Consider the following 17,749-nt stretch of genomic DNA (forward strand, 5'->3'; position numbering starts at 1 on the left):
GCGTGCATAGGAATCACCATTTCCTCCTGGACTTTGGAAACAATTCAAGGGGCCTCACCAGCTGAGGATCTAGAAACTAGACAGGAACTTTTTGATTCAACTTAATGTTACTGAGAAAATACAACGGCTTTGTTTAAAAAGCCTCCTGGCTGGTGGCTGTCTTCTGACGTGCTCTACCTTTCACTCACTGCCTATAAAACGAGTCTACAGGTAATTTAGGACCAGCAAGGAAAGGAGGGTCTTCCTGGATCTTTGGCCAACAATTCCCCTAGGGCAGCCTCGGCTCCTTAAACTCACAAGGGACACAGCCTCATCTAGATGGCCCTGCTGTGTCCCACGTGACATCCCGCTCCGCTCCGGAGCTCTACCAGTAGGGGTGACCCCCTCCTTCGGGAGGTTTAAATGTGAGCCAGGTGCAGGCAGCGCTGGCCGCACAGGCAGCGGCCCTGCACTGAGAGGAGGCACGGAGAGGAGAACAGAGGGAAGTGTGAAGAGGGTCGTGGTCACTTCTGAGGTGTGTTGGTGTGCTTACTCCTTTGTGCTGCCTGACTGCGACCCTCCCTCTCTTCTTCTTCATCGCATCTACTCACCCGGCGAGAGTTTGGACTGTGAAAGCAGGAATCCAAAAAATCCAGGCTCTGCCGTCCAAAATAGGATTGTGCAGCTAAGCAACAGTCTTAAGAGCCAGCCTTGCGAAGCTTTTCTGGCCTCCCATCTCCCCCTGTTAGCAGACGAGGAGTCCCGCCTGGCTGACTGGACCCCAGAGAGGTCCTGGGCAGACAGCAGGGGAAGGGAACGCCACCCATGCAGACGGGAAGGCTGAGAAGGAGGAGGCGCAGGGAGGGAAGGGCATGTTCACAAGTGTGTCCTGACTTTCCAGACTCCGGGCCAAAATCTCAGGAAATGTGCTCGGTAGGGTGAGGGTGGCGCCGAGGGCAGAGGGTAGAGGGGTTTCTCTCCAACTACTTGGTTAGGATTCTGGAAGGAGAGAGACCACTATTCAGGATGGCCCTGGGCCAAACAATATGTGGCCTCACAGAATGAAGATGGCCAACAGGACAGCCAGACAGAGGGCCAGGCGGGCACTCTTGAGCCTCCCCCCGCTTGAGACTGGTGGAGAGAACCCAGCAGGCAGTCCCCGCAGCCCCGAGGGAGGACATGGAAAACCCAAGAGCCACAGGACACCAAGAGGTTGCCATGGTGAGGACAAGCCAACTGCATCAGAGGCTGTGAGGAGACAGTCCAGGCCTGGGGCAAGATGGATAGTGAGACAAAGACCCAGCTGGGGATGGACCCCGCCATCGGGGCCAAGAAGAAATGGACCATGAGTTTGTCAGCTGCAGACTGCAGTGGCAGATGTCCAAAGAATGCCCTGGGATGGAAGAGACTAGCCACACATCAGTGGAGGTAAGCCAGGAATGTCTAAGGACCAGCTCAGAGCCAGAGGTCTCCCTTCCACGGACACCTGAGGTCACATAGGCCCCAGCTGTCTATATCCCCAGATGCCATTTTGAAAAAAAGCCAGACGAGGAGCTCTGAAAGATGAGCCCTTGCAGTCATTCAAGCTGAAGGCAAATTATCCCAAAGAGGCTGACCTTTACATCACAAGACTGTTGAAATTACCAAATCAGACTGACGCCACTGGGCGGGCCGCACGTGTTGTATCACAGTGACCCTGCGAGGTGGGGCTCCCTAATGAGCTCACACCAGCTTCAGGGGAAAATAAAGAATCTGCATCTTCTTTGCACATCTAAGTTGTCAGGGCCTCCAGGTAAGGCCGTGATGGCTGTGTGCATGGGCTCTGCAAATCCTATCACAAGGAAGAAGTGGCTGCAGAAGCAAGAGTGGAGTAAGAGAGCTCTCATTACCATCGCAGCGTCTTGAGCAGACAACAAGATAACCAGGGGATCCCGAGCCCTGGGAGCTCTGAAACGTCACTGTAGGCTTCTGATGTCTGGTCGTGTGGCTACCCCCGGGAGCCCGTGAGGCCTGCCCGCTGGCCACTCTCCTGCTTCCCATTACTAACAGTAGACAGACGGAGTCTGTTTCTAGTAACCAACACAGAGCCCACTTGAATGATGAGGAGGGACAACATGTGGCCTTCCCTGGGCAGCAGTCCTGAGCCATTCCAGCAGCCAGTCTACACTGCCAAGTGTCTATACTGGCAAGTGGAAGCATCTGATCCCTGGCAGCTCAAGAGAAGGGGCTCTCCTCGTGCAGGTGTGTCAGGACTTTCTTCCGTGTGGTTGCTTGTGTCAAGAGGCTAATGCACTGACCCCATGGGTCTCTGACCACCCTATTCCTGGGGACTTGCCTTTCCTGAGCACCTGCAGCGCTTCCTGGCTGCAGCTCCAGGGGGCACCTGGTGTGCACTTCACGGTTTGACTGGCTCTGTTCACATGTACAGAGAAGGCTTTAGAAGGCTCTAAGCTGGCCCACATGCAAGTTCTGAAGGTTGGAAAGAGCAGGAACTAAGAAATTAGATAGACCTAGCTTTAAATTCTAGTGGCGCCACTTACTAGGTAGGTCCCACCCAGACTTTGGACAAGTTCAGCAGGTTTTTGGAACTTGGATTCTCATCTTAAAAAGGGAGGATAACAGTGCCTACTTCTCAGGGCAGTTCCCATCCTTTTGGTCTCCCTCAGGGTGCCCTGCACACACACTCAGCAGCCAATCGTTGGGTAAGCGACTGGCTTTTTTGGGATGTGGGGGAGGGAGTCAAGCACAGCTTCAGGACTGTTCCATGATTCTGCCATCTGGATGTTCCCTGGGAGCAGTGGGACAAGTGCCTGGAAACGGGAGGTGTGGCAGATGCTGCTGACTGGCTACATGCCAGCCCTTCCCACCCCCTTCCACCCACCGCAGGAAGGAGGCTTACTCTCCCAGCATCCCTCACACTTAGGAGAGGCCCTATGACCCAGTTTTGTGCTGGGGGACTTCTGAGAAAGCTTTTTTCTTATTAATAAAAGAAGAGAGAATCATAAAAAAAAAAAAGCTCTTTCTTGATATACCGGTGGATGCACTGCTTCCTGCCTTTGTTTGTGTTTGAGAATGTAAGGCCTGGAACTGTGGCATCTTGGGCCCATGAGGTGATAAGTCCATGATCAAAAGCCAAAATGAGGAAGAGGCAAATAGAAGGACAGAAAAAGCCTACATGGTTAATGACACTGTTGAGCCACAAAACCAACGCCAGGAGCTCCTCCTTGGGCCTCTTGTCCAATAAGCCATAAACATGCTCACAGCTTGAGTCATTCTTGGTTGACATTTTTTGTTACTTGCAGCCAAAATCATCCCAACTGACGAGAGATGAAGAAGAGAGGGCAGGAGGTGGCGAACGTCTGAATCTTTGGACGCTGCCCATGACCTGTGTCCACGAGGTCTCTGTGTCTCAGAGGCCCTGCCCCCACAGCCAAAACCCCAGCGATCATGAGGAGGCCTAGAGCCCACACAGGCCTGCCCATGCCCAGCAAGCCTGCCCCCGCCAGAAGGCCAAGAAAACCAAGGGCCCCTCCATTCCCTTCCCAGCTTTCCTCGCGTCTCTCAGCAGAGTCCCTCAGGGTGGGCTGACACGGCCGCCTCTGCCTCCTGTGCGGTTGCTGGAAAAGTTGCACAGCTCGGGGGGTAATAATGATGACCATTGGGGGAAAAAGCAATAATGAGATTCATACTGCCTGCTGCTACACAGCCACCCACATGGCCCCTCTCGGGTCCAGCAACACCGTCAAGACTTGGAAGGAGATCCCCCCTCTCTTTATTGATTCCCCTGAATGCTGTCACTACTACGGAAACCGTGGAGGAGGGGTGGAGATGGAAACGAGGTAATGCGTGCAAAACGTCTGGCCCAGTGCCTAGTGGGCACTGAGCAAAGAGACACCCTCCCTCTTCCCTTCCAATGTAACAGCAATGCAGGTGACAAAACATGGCCGCTGGGCAGCTCCTGGAGGGTGGCAGTGCCTCTGCAGGTACCCTCCCACGGTCCTTCCGGGATTCTTGCTTTTTGGAGTACTCTTTCTCCCTTCCCTCATGGTATTCACACACACACACACACGCACACACACGCACACACACACACAGCTGACTCAAGAGCCCACCCCCCCTGACTCTAGTGAGCTGGGGTCATGGTCATGGGGGCAGGGTTCTCAATTAGCATCTTCTTCAGGCCCATCCACATCTTGCTGGTCTGGTCCCCACAGAGGCTGCTCCTGTCACTCACCCTTCTGCTGGTCCCCTGTCTATTTCACAAGCGCATTGCGAAGCCCCTGAAGTTGCTCAGTGCTCAGCCTTTCCGTACACATCATTGCATCCCAGTCCTGGTCCCGGCTGTGGTCTTGCTTCAGGTCACTGTGAAAGTCAAAGCTGCAGTTCCCTAAGTGCCAACCCATTGGCATCATCTGGCCTCTGCAGACTCACCTCTGCAGGCTTACCTCTGCAGGTAAAGTCTCTCTGTTCAACCCCTCCATAGAGTCAGGACCACCCCAGTCTGTAGGGCACTTTTGTAAACACAGAAAAAGGTGCCCCTTCCTCCGGGCAGATGCAGCTCCAGATCGGAGCCCACAGCTTGGTGAGTGGAACATGGGCTGGATTTCAGCCCCTACTTGCTCCTCTGCCAGGCGCCCTTGTACAGGGCACAACTCGTACAACTGTACATGGCGGCCATGCAGGGAGCCTTTCCAATTACTCTCCTGTATCTCTGACCTAAGTGCTACTCTCGGTTATTGACTGCTCCGGAACTTCCAATGTGAAGCAGCCCAGCTCAGGGGGCAACAACTTTATAAAACCCCAAGACCTACTTTGTCATCCTCAGCATAGTCCCATGGCTCACCCAGCAGCTCCTTGCAGGTCTCATCTCCCGGGCTCTTCTCTGCTAACCCTAGTTACAGTCATAACTCCTCTGCCACCCAATTCCAATTCATTCCTCCCTGCCCCATCTGGAGGGGAATCACACAGCTGTCCCCGGAGACAAGGGGGGCCCTCCCTCCTATGTTCTCATCCCCTGGTTAGAGGCCTTTCTCTACCACTAACCAGCTCCTGTCTCGGACAGGTGCTTTACTCCTCAGGGCCGTGTCTGTCCAATGGGGCTAAGAGTGGTGCTTCGTCATGGATTTGATGTGGGGAGTAAATGAGAAAATGCATGTAAAATGCTCATGACATCACCTGGCACGCTGTGTGCTTAATACAGTAGCTACTGTCAAGTCTTTGACCGCACTCCTCCTGTTTCCTTGTTTATAACATGGATAAAGCAATATATTGCATACTTCAATGTATTTGACGCTTAGAGTTGTACCTGCTGTGTGTCAGGTACCGTTCTAAGCTTCTTGAAAATATTAACTTGATCCTCAGAGCAACCCAATGAGGTAGGTGCAGAGGTTAAGGTCACCTAGGGAAGAGGCAGAGGAGGGATTTGAAGCCAGGGTTTCCAGCTCCACTGGGTGTGTCCTTGACAAGCAGCCTCTGGGGCTCCTCAATGGCTGTTGTGGGGGTTAAATGAGATAATGCAGGCAAAGTGTTTGGCACGAAGACATTCCACACGTGGTCGTTATGTTAATGCCTGGTTATTGTTGAACGTTCATCATCGTTATTACTAATATATGCAGAGTGCCCACCGAAATCAAGCTGCCCCTCTTTCTCTTTCTCCCTCCCTCCCGCGCTGATGGTCTGCGTTGTGGTGGTGGGCAGGAGCCTTGGCCCTCTGTGTAGAAGGCTTCCTGCTGGGTCCCAGTGTGTGGGCAGGGAGAGAAGATTTCCAGTACAAAGGAGAGGGCAGACAACTCCCTCAGCACAGAGCCTCGCGGACTGGGGGTACATCTGACACACAGCAAATCATGCTGGCGACAGTCGGGAGAGGCTGGGAGATGAGGGTAAGCACTGGGGCCCGGGGCAGAAAGGAAGCCATCCCCATGAGCCTGGGGTCTGCGGGGTGAGGAAGCAGATGGAGAGAGACCAGGCTGTCCTGCAAGATTCAACTCAGCAAATGACTGAGCCACCGAATACCATCTCTGAGGCTCACTTCCTCCAGGAAGTCTTTCTAGATCTCCCAGTCATCAACCCTTCTTCCCCTCTGCTCCCAGAACACTTTATCTTTCTAGCCCTGCCCTGCCTATATTATACCTACTTTATTTTAGATACACAGCACAAAGAGGCCAAATGACCCTGACTACAGGCTCCGGGAGAGCAGGGACCAGATCTGCATTACCTATCTCCCCTACAGGGCCTTTCAAACAGTGGAGGCTTAGTGAATGCCTGTTGAGTGAATAGTGAGTGAATGAGGCACAGTTCCCGCCCACTTCGGGCCTCTCTCTTCTGCGCCCTCATCACTGCAGGGCTGCAATGTGGTTGGTGAGACCTCAGAGTGGGCCTGGGAGGTAAACACCACGAGGGCTCAGCTGAATGTGGAGAGACCATGGGGGAGGCTGCGGCTCCTTCCCACTGAGGACGAGGGCTCTGCCTCACCAGGAGGAGGGTAGCACCACGCCCCAGGCCACCGTTCCTTCCCTGGCCCTGGCTTCGGCCAGCACCCAGTCATCCCCTCAGGCCGGAACGCAGCCCAGGTCTGTCCAGGCGCCTCTCCTGCTCATGTCACCCTACCCTGCCCCACAGACAAAGACCAGACTTGTCACAGTGCTTCTCGGCCAATCATCACCTTGGGTCTCCTCTCTCACTGACTCCATGTGCTGCAATCAGATTCAGCTCGTTGTTTCAGGCGCTGCTCACCTCCCCCCCAACTCCAAAATGGTCCAAGGGGACACTTGCCCTCTCCTCTCGGGGTCCTGGAATCCTACCCGTCTCTCCCGCACAGCCCCAGTGCCCTCCCCACAACACACACCTTCCCAGGCAACCCCACCCACACGCTCCTTCCTCCTGGGGCCGGCACACACTTAAGGTCCCTTCACAGGGCTGTGGTCGCCCTGCTCTGGTGCCTTGCTTTTCCCACATTCAGGTCTTTCCTCCCCGTGGAGGAATTCCCTGTGGGTTAGGATGATGTCCCAGTCATCTTCAAATTCCCCCTACGAAACCCACCCTGGGGAAAATGATCAATACACACAATTAAAGTAAAACAAACAACCATGCAAAAATGAAACGTAATAAGTACTAAGTAATTTAACAAATAACACTTAGTGCCTACTGTGTGCCAGGCACCATTAGAAGCAGTTTACATGAACTAACTAATTTAGTCCTTATTATCCTTATGAGGCTGACATTATCGTGCCCATTTTGCAGATACAAGAATGGAGGCAGAGAGACCGTAAGTATCCTGCTAAGGTCCTGCAGTTAACAGTGGTGGGACTGGCAGCTAAACTCGGGAGTCTGCACTCAGAGCCGGGCACTGCACCCCCATCAGTAATTGCTCAGTGGCTCAGTGGTACGTGGTCTCTTACCTGCTCTCCAAATCCACACCCTGTGCAGGGAGGCTGGCAGGGAGGCAGGGCTGGAGAGGCGCGCCTGGGCCCCGCCTCTGGCCACATCTCCCAGCCACTCTCTTAAGCCGCGTTCTCAGCCCTTGCAGCACCTTAAATTGATCGGGAGGGATCTTTTTTCATAAGTACTGACACCTGGGCCACCTCTGTCAGACAGAATTGATGACGAGGCCTGGGCATCTGTATTTTGAAGAGCTCCCCATGGTGGCTCTAAAGGCAGTGATTCCCGTGGGCTCCCTGGCTCTGACTTGCTACCTCCTCCCTTCACTCAGAGGCTGGGAGTTCTGCAGCGGTGTCATCCAGGCCGCTGTCTTCTGCTTTCTGTCCACATCACTCCTCCCCAGAGGGCACAGGGCAGGCCAAAAGAGCAGAACTCAACCCAGTCATGGCCCGACCCACCGACATGCAGCCGGAGGGGGCCTCTGGGAGTATGAATGTGGTCTGGAGTAGTCTCAAGAGTTTCTTCACTTTCTCTAGGACACTGAACGTTCCCCTCTCAGTATTCCCATCCTTAAGGCTTAATGACACAGTCCCAACTGCCTGGTGACGGGTGCTGTTTTTCCATTATTTATATGTTTGTGCAACAGTCTTCCATTCTTCTTGGGAGCCGGCTTTGATGATTTTACTTGCAGGGCCCTTATGCACATTCAGTACGCCAAGCACATCTGATGGTGAGGGCAGAGAGCCCCAGAGCCCTGGGCCCCCAAGGGACAGGTGAGCTGCTGGAGACAGGGCCACAACTTGACCCCCAAAGGGTGTAGCAAGACTCCTAGGATGAGGGAGAGTTAGGGCTTTGGTAGAGTAGATTACGAGAACAAAACAATCCCGGGGCAGTGCCGACTTCCTAGTCTGAAACTAGAGCATCTCAGGGTCAAGTCCGTGAAAGGAATTGATAATGAATCAACCACTGTGCCCAAAGTGCCCGCCCAGACCCGCTGACCCGTCATTCTCCACCAGGTCCAGCCTCCTCCACGCCCATATCCCTTGCTCATGCTGATCCTTCCGAATGGCAATGTCCCGCCTGATGGGCAAACTCCTACTCATGCGTCAAGGCCCACCTCAAGGTCACCTCATCTGGGGAGCCTTTCCTGATAGTCCTAGGTACGAGGTATAGTACTATCTTCTCAAAATACCGTTTTGCATGGCTCAGGGAGCCCTCACCCCAGTGTGCAGTTTCTGTTCTACAAGGCTGGTTCCTCCCACTAGAATATGACCAACTCAGGGGCACGAATCCTTCCTCTTTGCATCCCCAGCACTTAGAGCAGTTTCAGCTGCAGGCCATGAGACAGAGATCCACAGATTCAATCTGGCCTGCAGATGTGAGGGCTGGCACAGTGATTAAAACTGTTCTGCATTAGTTGCCAACATTAAAAAAATCAGGATACTTCACATAAAAATCCAGAATTCTTTCTTTTCTTGAAAAACCGGAAATCAGAAGATCTGGGCCCACGTTCCCACTGCTGCACCCCCTCTGGGGAGGGGCTGCTCCAGGGAAGGCCCAGCCACCTCCCTCATTGAGGCTCTTGTCTGAGTCTGGCACACACTGGAACTATGTGCCCTGCGAGGGGCACGCAGTAGGTAATTTTTGAAGCAGCCAGTGCAGAAAGATCCACATGTGAGTCAAACAAACTGCACTTCTTGCTAGATAGCATTTCTGGACGAAAGCTAGGGACAATTAAACTACCCCAGGAAGACCAACTGTGGCACATCCATATGATGGAACACAACTCAGCAACAAAAAGGGATAAACTACCGAAACCCCCGACACCACGTACGAGTCTCAGATACATTATGCTGCGTGAAGCGAGCCAGACAGAAGGGCTGCACGGATCACTCCATTGATACGACATTCTGGAAAAGAAAAAACTATAAAGGCAGGAAACAGATCAGTGGCCAGGCCTGGTGCTGGGAGGAGGGGGCGACTACAAAGGGGCAGGAGGGACTGCTGTGGGGGAGTGATGGAAAAGTTCTCTATCGTGATTGTCACGATGGTTACACAACTGTAGGCACTTCTTGAAACACACAGAACTGTACGCTAAAAAGGATGACTATTACTGCATGTCAGTTATACCTCAAGAAACATGACTTTTAAAAAAATCACCTCAAGGAATTTTCGCCCTGGTCCTTGGTACAGAAAGCTGCACGCCAGAAACTGTGGTGAGCATCCAGAGCAGAGATTCTAGGCCTTGTCTGATGGATGAGGAGAACTGAGTCCCTTCACCCACATGCTGGCATGCTCTGGGCACCCACTGCAAGGAACCTTAGTGTGGCGTAGAGGAAAGGTCTGTGGGAATGCTGCCGCTCATCCCCTAAGGTCCCCACTGTGGGCAGGTGTGGCCTTCCGTCACCAGCATCGAAGTTAAAAACAGAGACCTTCCCCGGCCCCATCCCCGACCCACGGAATCAGAATCTCTGGGGGTGGACCCCAGGAACCTGTCGGAGTGATGTTTGCAAAGCACCTCAGGCGGTTCCAATGCACAATTAATATTGGAGATACATCATCTCTTGGTTTTAGGCCCAAAGATAGTGGTTCAAAACATGAATTCCAGACTGGGGAAAACACTGAATGGTACCTTTCAAAGACCGATGATGTGCACATCACTATTGTTATCTGCGTCAGTAACTGCGTTCACTGTTGATTCTAATATCTAACCTTGGTGGGGCGCTTCAGGCTTGCAAAGCCCCCTGCCATGAATACCCCATGGAAGCCAGGCAGCTGGGGGCTTTTGTTACCCTTGTTGGTTGGAGGAGGAAACGGAATCAGAGAGAGAGGTCAGGTCACCTGCCAAGATGGGGCAGGGGCCAGGATCCACGGCCCCCATCCTTTGAGTCCATCATCCTGCCCCTGGGGCTCGAAATTCTCCTTCCCACTAGAGGCTGAACTGAGGAGGGCTGGGGAGAGGGAGGAATCAGAAAGGGTTTCCTCAACCCAGCCATCAAGAAACCTGTTTGTGCTCCCTGTGCCCAGTCTCCAAGTGGCTGCTGGAATCCATGTCAGCAGTGGGGAGTGGGGGCTGCTCAAGGCACCCACCTCCAATCTCACTTGCCTAGCAAGTGGCACAAACTGGATTTACCAGGGGGCTGTGATCCAGCATGCAGGAATCGCACCCAGCCCACTCACCCACCTCTGCCGCTCCCCAGGGGACCAGGCTCCTGGGTGCTGGCATGGAGAAGCCCGGCAGGATTTCCAGAGCAAAGGAAGCTGAAGACCGCCCTTGCCTTCTCCCACCAAGTAACCCGCACTGCCCGAGATGACTCCTGGACATTGCCCAGGATGGCCTCAGTTGACATTGCCACTGGGAGAGGCTGGCCTCACCCACTCTGTCCCTTTGGGATGGGATAGGGTGGGGCTGAGGAGATGGGGTAAACATGGCTGTGGGTGGGGAGGGCTGGAGGTCACTCATGTCAGCTTGCACATGTTGGATACTGCCAGGGTTCCCGCAGGACATTCCAGTGGTGGTGCAAAGGGCCCAGAGTCTCGCTCCAGCTGCTTCAGCTCTGGCCCCAGCTCTACCGCTCTGGCAAGTCCCAGGGCCTCAATTTCAGAGGCAATACAGGGTGGAGGTGAAAAGAGCTGGGCCACTCCCTCGCTGTGTCACCCCAAGCAAGTAACATGACTTCTCTGAGCCTGCTTCCCCACCCATAAAATGGGGATGATATTAACAGTGCTTGCTTCATAGGGTTGATGTGAAGATTAGACTCCATAAAGTACATAAAGGCCTCTATAAATTTTAGCTATCGCCATTGCCACCACCATCCTCAGTTTCCCAGTCCGTTAAAAGGGAATAATCCTAATCCCTGCCACGCCGACCTCACCGGGCTGTAGTGAGATAAGGAAAACAAAACTGCAAACTCCACGAGGACAGAGTCTATGTCTGCCTTGTCCCCTAATGCATCTCCAGGATCTAGAATACTTCCTGGCTATGGTAGGTGCTCAGCAAATGTCTATGAATGAATGAATGAGTGAATGAATGACCAAAGGAATGAGTGGAGTGTGGGGATGTTCTTGTGACTGAAGATATTCCATTGAGGTGAGCTGCTCTTGTTTCCAATGAGTAATCGGTGATGTCCAACGACAGAATGGATTGTGTTGGGAAATAGCAAGTTCCCCATCACTGGAGGCAATCAAAGAAACTGGAAGGTCACTTGGCACAGGCGTCAGAGATGGTCTTACACATCACACTCAGGCTGAACTAGACGATGCCTCCAGAGTCCTTTCCAGCTCAGGGGGAATGACAGGCTCACCCCTCCCATCTCAACTCCTTCCAGCCACCAGCAGCCCTCAGTCAAGTCTGGTCAACTCACGCTCAAGGGAATGTAAAACCAACCCTCTCGCATCCTCACACTGTGGGCACATACTCCACCCAGACCACTGGTCTCAAAAACATGCTCATGGCCAGGCACACTTACCCCACTTTGCATACACAGCCACTCACCGAGCAGCTGCCACCATCATCACTAACAACAGTGGCAGCTAATGCACTGAGCACTCGCTACAAACCAGGCTTTGGGCCAACCCCTCCTCCAACTTGATCTCATTTAATTCTCACTCCTAAGAGGAGGGGCTCATTATCCACATCTTAAAGGTGGAAAACCAAGGTCAGAAGGTGAAATGACTTGCCCAAGGTCACATGGCTGGTGGCAGCAGAGCTGGGCTTTGAACCCAGCTCTGTCTCACTCTAGAGCCTGCCCTCTTGGGCCACACTGCCTCCCTAACACAAACCGACAAGCAGACAAAGCGAGCCCAGCTGGGTCTCACAAGGCGGCATCCAGCCCAGCCATCAGCCCAACCTTGAGGGATGGTGGAGCCACCTGGGCAACCTGCTCCATGGGCAAGGCAGAGTCGTGAAGCAAAAGGCACAATCTCCCCTTGGGTGCATGTGCGCTGGTCTCCAGGTTCATGCAAGGATGGAACCCCAGCCAACTGTGGACTCCTGCTTGGGCGTGAGGAGCACATGGACCCCAGCTTGCAAGTGGTTCCAACCCACCTTTGTAGCTCGTTTCTCCTACCTCCTGCCTAAACCCTACATCCCAGCCAAAGTGGACCCTTCCTGGTTACCTCTGGGCCTTTGCTCAGCCAGTCCCTTGTCAGGAACGCCTCTCCTCTTCTCCCAGCAAATCCTACTCAACAGCACAAGTACAGCTCAGATGTCTCCTGCTCCGTGAAGCCTCTCTGATCCTTGCAAGGGAGAACTCGTGCTCCCTCCATAACATGTGGTCCATTCCTCCATTCCAGCATTTACTGCGTTGTCCTCTGGCTAGTTGTTTATGTGTCTGCCTCCCTCGCCAGACTGAGTCCCTTGGGGCCAAGGCAGTGTCTGACTCAATGTGAGAGTCCATCTGTGAGCACAGGGCCGGGCACCCAAAGATGCCCGACGAATGCTGTGATTTCATTCCTGATGCCCAGGAAGGTCCCCACACACGGCGCTGGCAGAGTTTGTGGGGGGTCACATACTTGGGAACGTTCACCGCTGACATCATCCGTCCACACGGAGCCGAGTGACAAGCCCATTAGCAAGCCGGCGAGGAGAACATCTGCAGCTCCTTCAGAAAGCAGTAACTTCCTGGAAGTGGACTGGTGGGGAATCAGCGATGCATTGTTCACGCAGCTCCCAGGCGGAGCCCGGCCAGCAGACTCTCTCTGATTTCATCACAGACACCGGCTCCTTGCTCGGCCCTGCCCAACACACACAGTGGGAAGGACTGGAAATGCTCTAACCCTGGTCCTGCCACCGCTGGCTGGGTGATGGCAGGCCCATCCGACTCTGGGCCTCAGTTTGTTCATCCACAAGACAGGAGAAACAGCAACCCCAGCTCTGCCTGCCTTATAGGGCTGGAGTAAAAGGGAACGGGTGAGTAAAAGGCAGAAGGCACCTTGGAAATATAAAAATCATTCAAAAGCAAGAGGCGGGGCCAGATGAGGTTGGAAGACGAGGACTCTCTTCATTCCTGTGGCTTAAAATCACCTCCGAGCCGCACGGACAAGGTGCTTTCTGGGCCTCAGTTTTGTCATTTGACAGTTGAGGGGTTGAACCGGGTCAGTGTTTTCCAAACTCCATACTCTGTGTACCACTGCCAATACGCTGCCATCGCTACAAATCACCTGAACCACATTTATCTTAAAATTTTGTTTAAATGGACTCTTTTTAAAATTTAAATATCTGCTTGAGCCTCATTCTAAGCAATTTTAACCACGACACAACTGGTTTGATGTGTTAGCTACATTTTTTTTCTAATACACATCAAATAAATACATGATGATTAAACCAAACCGTAATCCTCCAGGCCCCCTGAAACCATTCTGTGCGCCACTGCTGATCCACATCCATTCTTTGAGAAACAGAGAGAAAGAGAGAAGACCCTTCAGGCTCTTTCCAGCTCCAACAGCCCAAGGTTTACACTCACACGATGCACTCATCTGGCACCCAGCCCGGGGACAGAGCCCCAGGAGATGGTAAGACAATCCTCACTCTCCAGGAGCTTCCAATCTTGTCTGTGAAAAAATGCTCTCCAATTACTTCAGTGTGTTTTACCTGTATTTAATTTAAAACTTGCTCTAAGGCATTGTACCAAAATGTATATATTACAGCAAGATGAAAAATTAAGTGGGTGATGAAATTCAGATTAAAGGAAAGTGAGGGTAGGAGAAATGAGGCAAGACAAAAAGAGGCATAAAAGCCTTACTGGAACTCTCAAATGCTCCCTGGAAGAGTACCACAGATTGGAGCTCTGAGCTCCCTAGCAGCCAAAGTAAAAAGGGAAAACATGATTCGTTCTCATCAGCATTTGATACATGAACAAAGTCCTCAACTACATCCCTAAGATAAATATAACGTAATGGGTCTCTGGGGCTGCTGATCTGGGCAGAAAGATGCTGCTCTTGTCTCCTGACAGGTGTCCCTGCCTCTCCTAAAACCCATCTCCTATGCTGATGCCACCGTGATCTTCCCCCAAAATAAAATTTTGATCATATACAAAAATATATAATGTTTTCCTTTTACTTCCCAAATGAAATTAAAAATTTCAGGCTTGCATTCATGCATCTCTATGAACTAGCCCCAAAATATCTTTAGGGTCACATCTCTTGGTACCTCATATTTAGATCTCAGTGGAACTGCCTGAGTTCAAATCTTGGCTCTACCACGTAGTAGCCATGTGACCCTGGGCAAGTTACAAAACTTCTCTGAGTCTCAGTTTGCTCATCTGTAACATGAAGACATAAAAAGTTCTTGTCTCCTAGGATTATCATGAGACCTGAATGTGGCAACCCAGGAGCAGTGCTGCTCCCCTGCCAGGCGCATCAATGGGAGCTCTTCCGCAGCGCATTCTCATCTCTCCTGGCCTGTGCTCGTGTCAATGCTTCAGACTGGCTCCTCCTCCCTTTCTCTGTTGACTGAAATCCTGATCATCCAGACCCAGTTCAAGTGCCACTTGAACTGGGGGCCTTCCCTGATCTCCCAATCAAAAGAACCCATTCCTTGCTCTCTTTTCCCACAGCACATAATTTATGTGCAATACAATCTATGCAATCTATGCAACACTCAACCGGTGTTTCTCACCCTGGAGGGTCACCTCCTACTAGGAGGTGATGAAATCCAAGTGGTAGGCTGCTGCCAGCACTTAAAAAAAAGAGACAGAGTAGAAAAGACTAGAAAATACCACAGTGCATGGTATGACTTTTGATTTGGTTTTATATACGTAATATATATTTGTGAATGTGCTTGGTCACAACATAAAATGATTTGCTTATTAGGAGTTGCAGCCAAAATATGTCTGAAAGCCACAGTATTAACTGTGGGTTCCTGGAGGGCACAGATCAAGTCAGGTCCGCCACTGTGTCTCCAGCACTTAGCACAGAGCCTTGCACATAGTAGGCACTCAAAAAACACTTAGTGAAGTGAACTGAAAATCTAGGACCAGAGAGTGCGTTTACTAGGGCATTCCAGGTGCCTGAGATTCAGGTACAAACACCCATGTCCAGCCACAACTTCTGAGGACCCCACTCAATGACAAGACCCACTCAGCAGGGTGGCAGCCATCCAGTGGGGATTCCAAAATCAAGGTTGTTGAGTGTGGGTGGAAAAGAACAATATGGTTAGTCCCCACTTACCCAATTCCCAAGACTCTACCTTCGTCTCTCACCCCACGGAAGAGACCACGGTGAAGAAAGGCCCAGAGTTTGCTGAGAAGGAACAGACACAAGCACACACTTACACACACATACATGCATGCACACTCACACACATACACGCATATATACTCACAGACATGTAGACATGTTACTCTTCATTTCATAGGTGGGGACGTGGGGGCCCAGTGAGGGCAAGTGACTTGCTCAAGGTCACACAGCTGGTTAGTGGCAGAGCTGGGACTAGAACCAAGTCTCTTGGTTCCTAGACCAAGAGTGAAGACACAATAAATGATACATTAAACAGAAAATGCTTAGAAAAACCCAGAAGGTCCCTTCCCAGAGTGAGAGGTGATGTCATGCCCAGCTCCAGGATCTGCAGAGCTAGAGGCCACAGTGGCCGACATGCCTGTCTCCTCCTGCGCTGCCTCTAGGTTCCTGCCCATCCCCAGCTGCCAGTCCCCCAGGGCCACCTGTGCCAGGATAGCACCCTGTCCTGCTTTGTAGAACCGAGGGAGCTGATGTCATTGGAAAGCACGGGCCTGGAGACAGACAGACGGCTGTAACTCAGTCCCAATAACCCCTGGGCCCTATTCCTACCCCTCAGAGCCTGGCTCCTCATTTGGTAACTTCCTGCTCTCTACTTCAGGTTCTCAGGAGGATTAAACGAGACCAGGTCAGTTAAGCACCTGGTAGGTGTGTGCAAACGTTAGTTCCCTCCCTTCTCTCTCCCTTGAAACCCTTTATTTCATCCTCAGAGATTTCTTCCAAGTGAAAACAAAACACTTCTGACCATATCCTCTTCTGCTCTAACACCTTCAATGTCCCTACAAGTCCAAACTCCCAGCCCAGCTCTCAAAATCCTTCACGACTGGGACCTTTTCTTTACCTCTTTTAGCCCTCTTGTCCATCAATGGGATGGACCAGTCACCTGTCACCTGGGATCACAGTTTGCTGAGAATGAGCATGCACACACATAAGCACACACTTCTACACAAATACACGCATGCACACACACACACACACACACAGGGCACTCTCCTCTCAGGCTTGCCTTCCTCATATCCACCTTTCAAAAATCCCGATTCCGAAAGCTTTGTCAGGCCCATGCAGTTGGAATTCGTCAGCCTGTATGAGTTTGGTTCTGGAACCAAATGCACTTCAGCACACTACGTAATCACTCCTGGTGCGCCTGCCTATCTTTCCCGGGAGACCGCGAGTGCCCAGGAGGCAAGACATAGATCGCAGGCCCCCGGGTAGGGCCAGCCCCTGGCCCATGGTGACCTCACCGATGACTGGAACGTGGGATTCCCCACACGTGTTGCAGCCCGCGTGCTGACACGGCCTCACTTGTGGCCTGTTAGAATCATTCGCACGGCCTGGAAGACTCGCACAATTGCCCACGCCAGCCAGCAGGTGGTGTGAACCTGGATCCAGGGCAGCCGCCCGCTTTTAAGGGAGTGTGGCATGCCAGACAGGCCAGCAGGCCAGGCGGCCAGAGACCCTGGTGGAGGCTGGGTGACCTTGAGCAAAGCTTTGCCTTTCCATTGGAGTCACAGTAAAACTCTGAAATCTATAAATAAGACCAAAAATAAGGCTAAATACCTGTCTGAGAAGGAACTAGGACAACCAGAGAGCTTTTTCCAGCTACATGCATCCTGCCCAAGATTCTTAACCCTCCTCCCTCTGACAAACGTCTATCAGAATCTGGGGAGGTAGAGAAGAGGCATGCGTATTATTTAGAACAGGCTCCCAAGAGAAGTCTGATTAGTCACGTCCTCAACAGCAGCCCAGTTTTACCTGTCAGTATACTGTTCACGACCAAAGCACAACTGTAGAATCACTCCTCGAGCGCCCTAAGCCAGGATGCAACGCTTAATCAACCTGAGCTTCACCAGTCTGAGGCAGGACACCCTGCGCTCCAGGCAGAGCTGAGGGTGGTGGACACAGGGCTCTTCCGGCACAGGGTGGAGAGAAGGGCTCCCTGGACAGGGCTGCTGGGAGAGGGGAGTGAGTCCTGTGGGTCAACCTCCCAGCAGGTCTGGCCTGCAGGAGGGGCTCTATAAACGGCAGCCATTCCCCGCCACCCCCGGCGAAGTTGATGTCTTCCACAGGCAGTAAGCATCGAGGAGGGAGGGCTGCCCGTCTTCCTTCTGCTTCTCTGAGCCTGAGCCCCAGCCCCTGGCTCAGGAACGAACCCATCGCA

The 17,749-nt window shown here is 52.4% G+C and overlaps 1 protein-coding gene across 1 annotated transcript in view; it reads right to left on the reverse strand.

Moving 5' to 3' along the window:
• Positions 1-12,561, reverse strand: part of LOC124233130 (coronin-2B) — a 94,685-nt gene extending 82,124 nt beyond the window's left edge. Inside the window, exon 1 of the mRNA XM_046650261.1 lies at positions 12,475-12,561. The gene's annotated coding sequence lies outside the window, so the exon portion shown is untranslated. The remainder of the gene's footprint in view (positions 1-12,474) is intronic.
• Between the last annotated feature and the right edge of the window lie 5,188 nt (positions 12,562-17,749).

This window comes from Equus quagga, unplaced genomic scaffold (genome assembly GCF_021613505.1).
Source record: "Equus quagga isolate Etosha38 unplaced genomic scaffold, UCLA_HA_Equagga_1.0 153_RagTag, whole genome shotgun sequence".
NCBI lineage: Eukaryota > Metazoa > Chordata > Mammalia > Perissodactyla > Equidae > Equus > Equus quagga.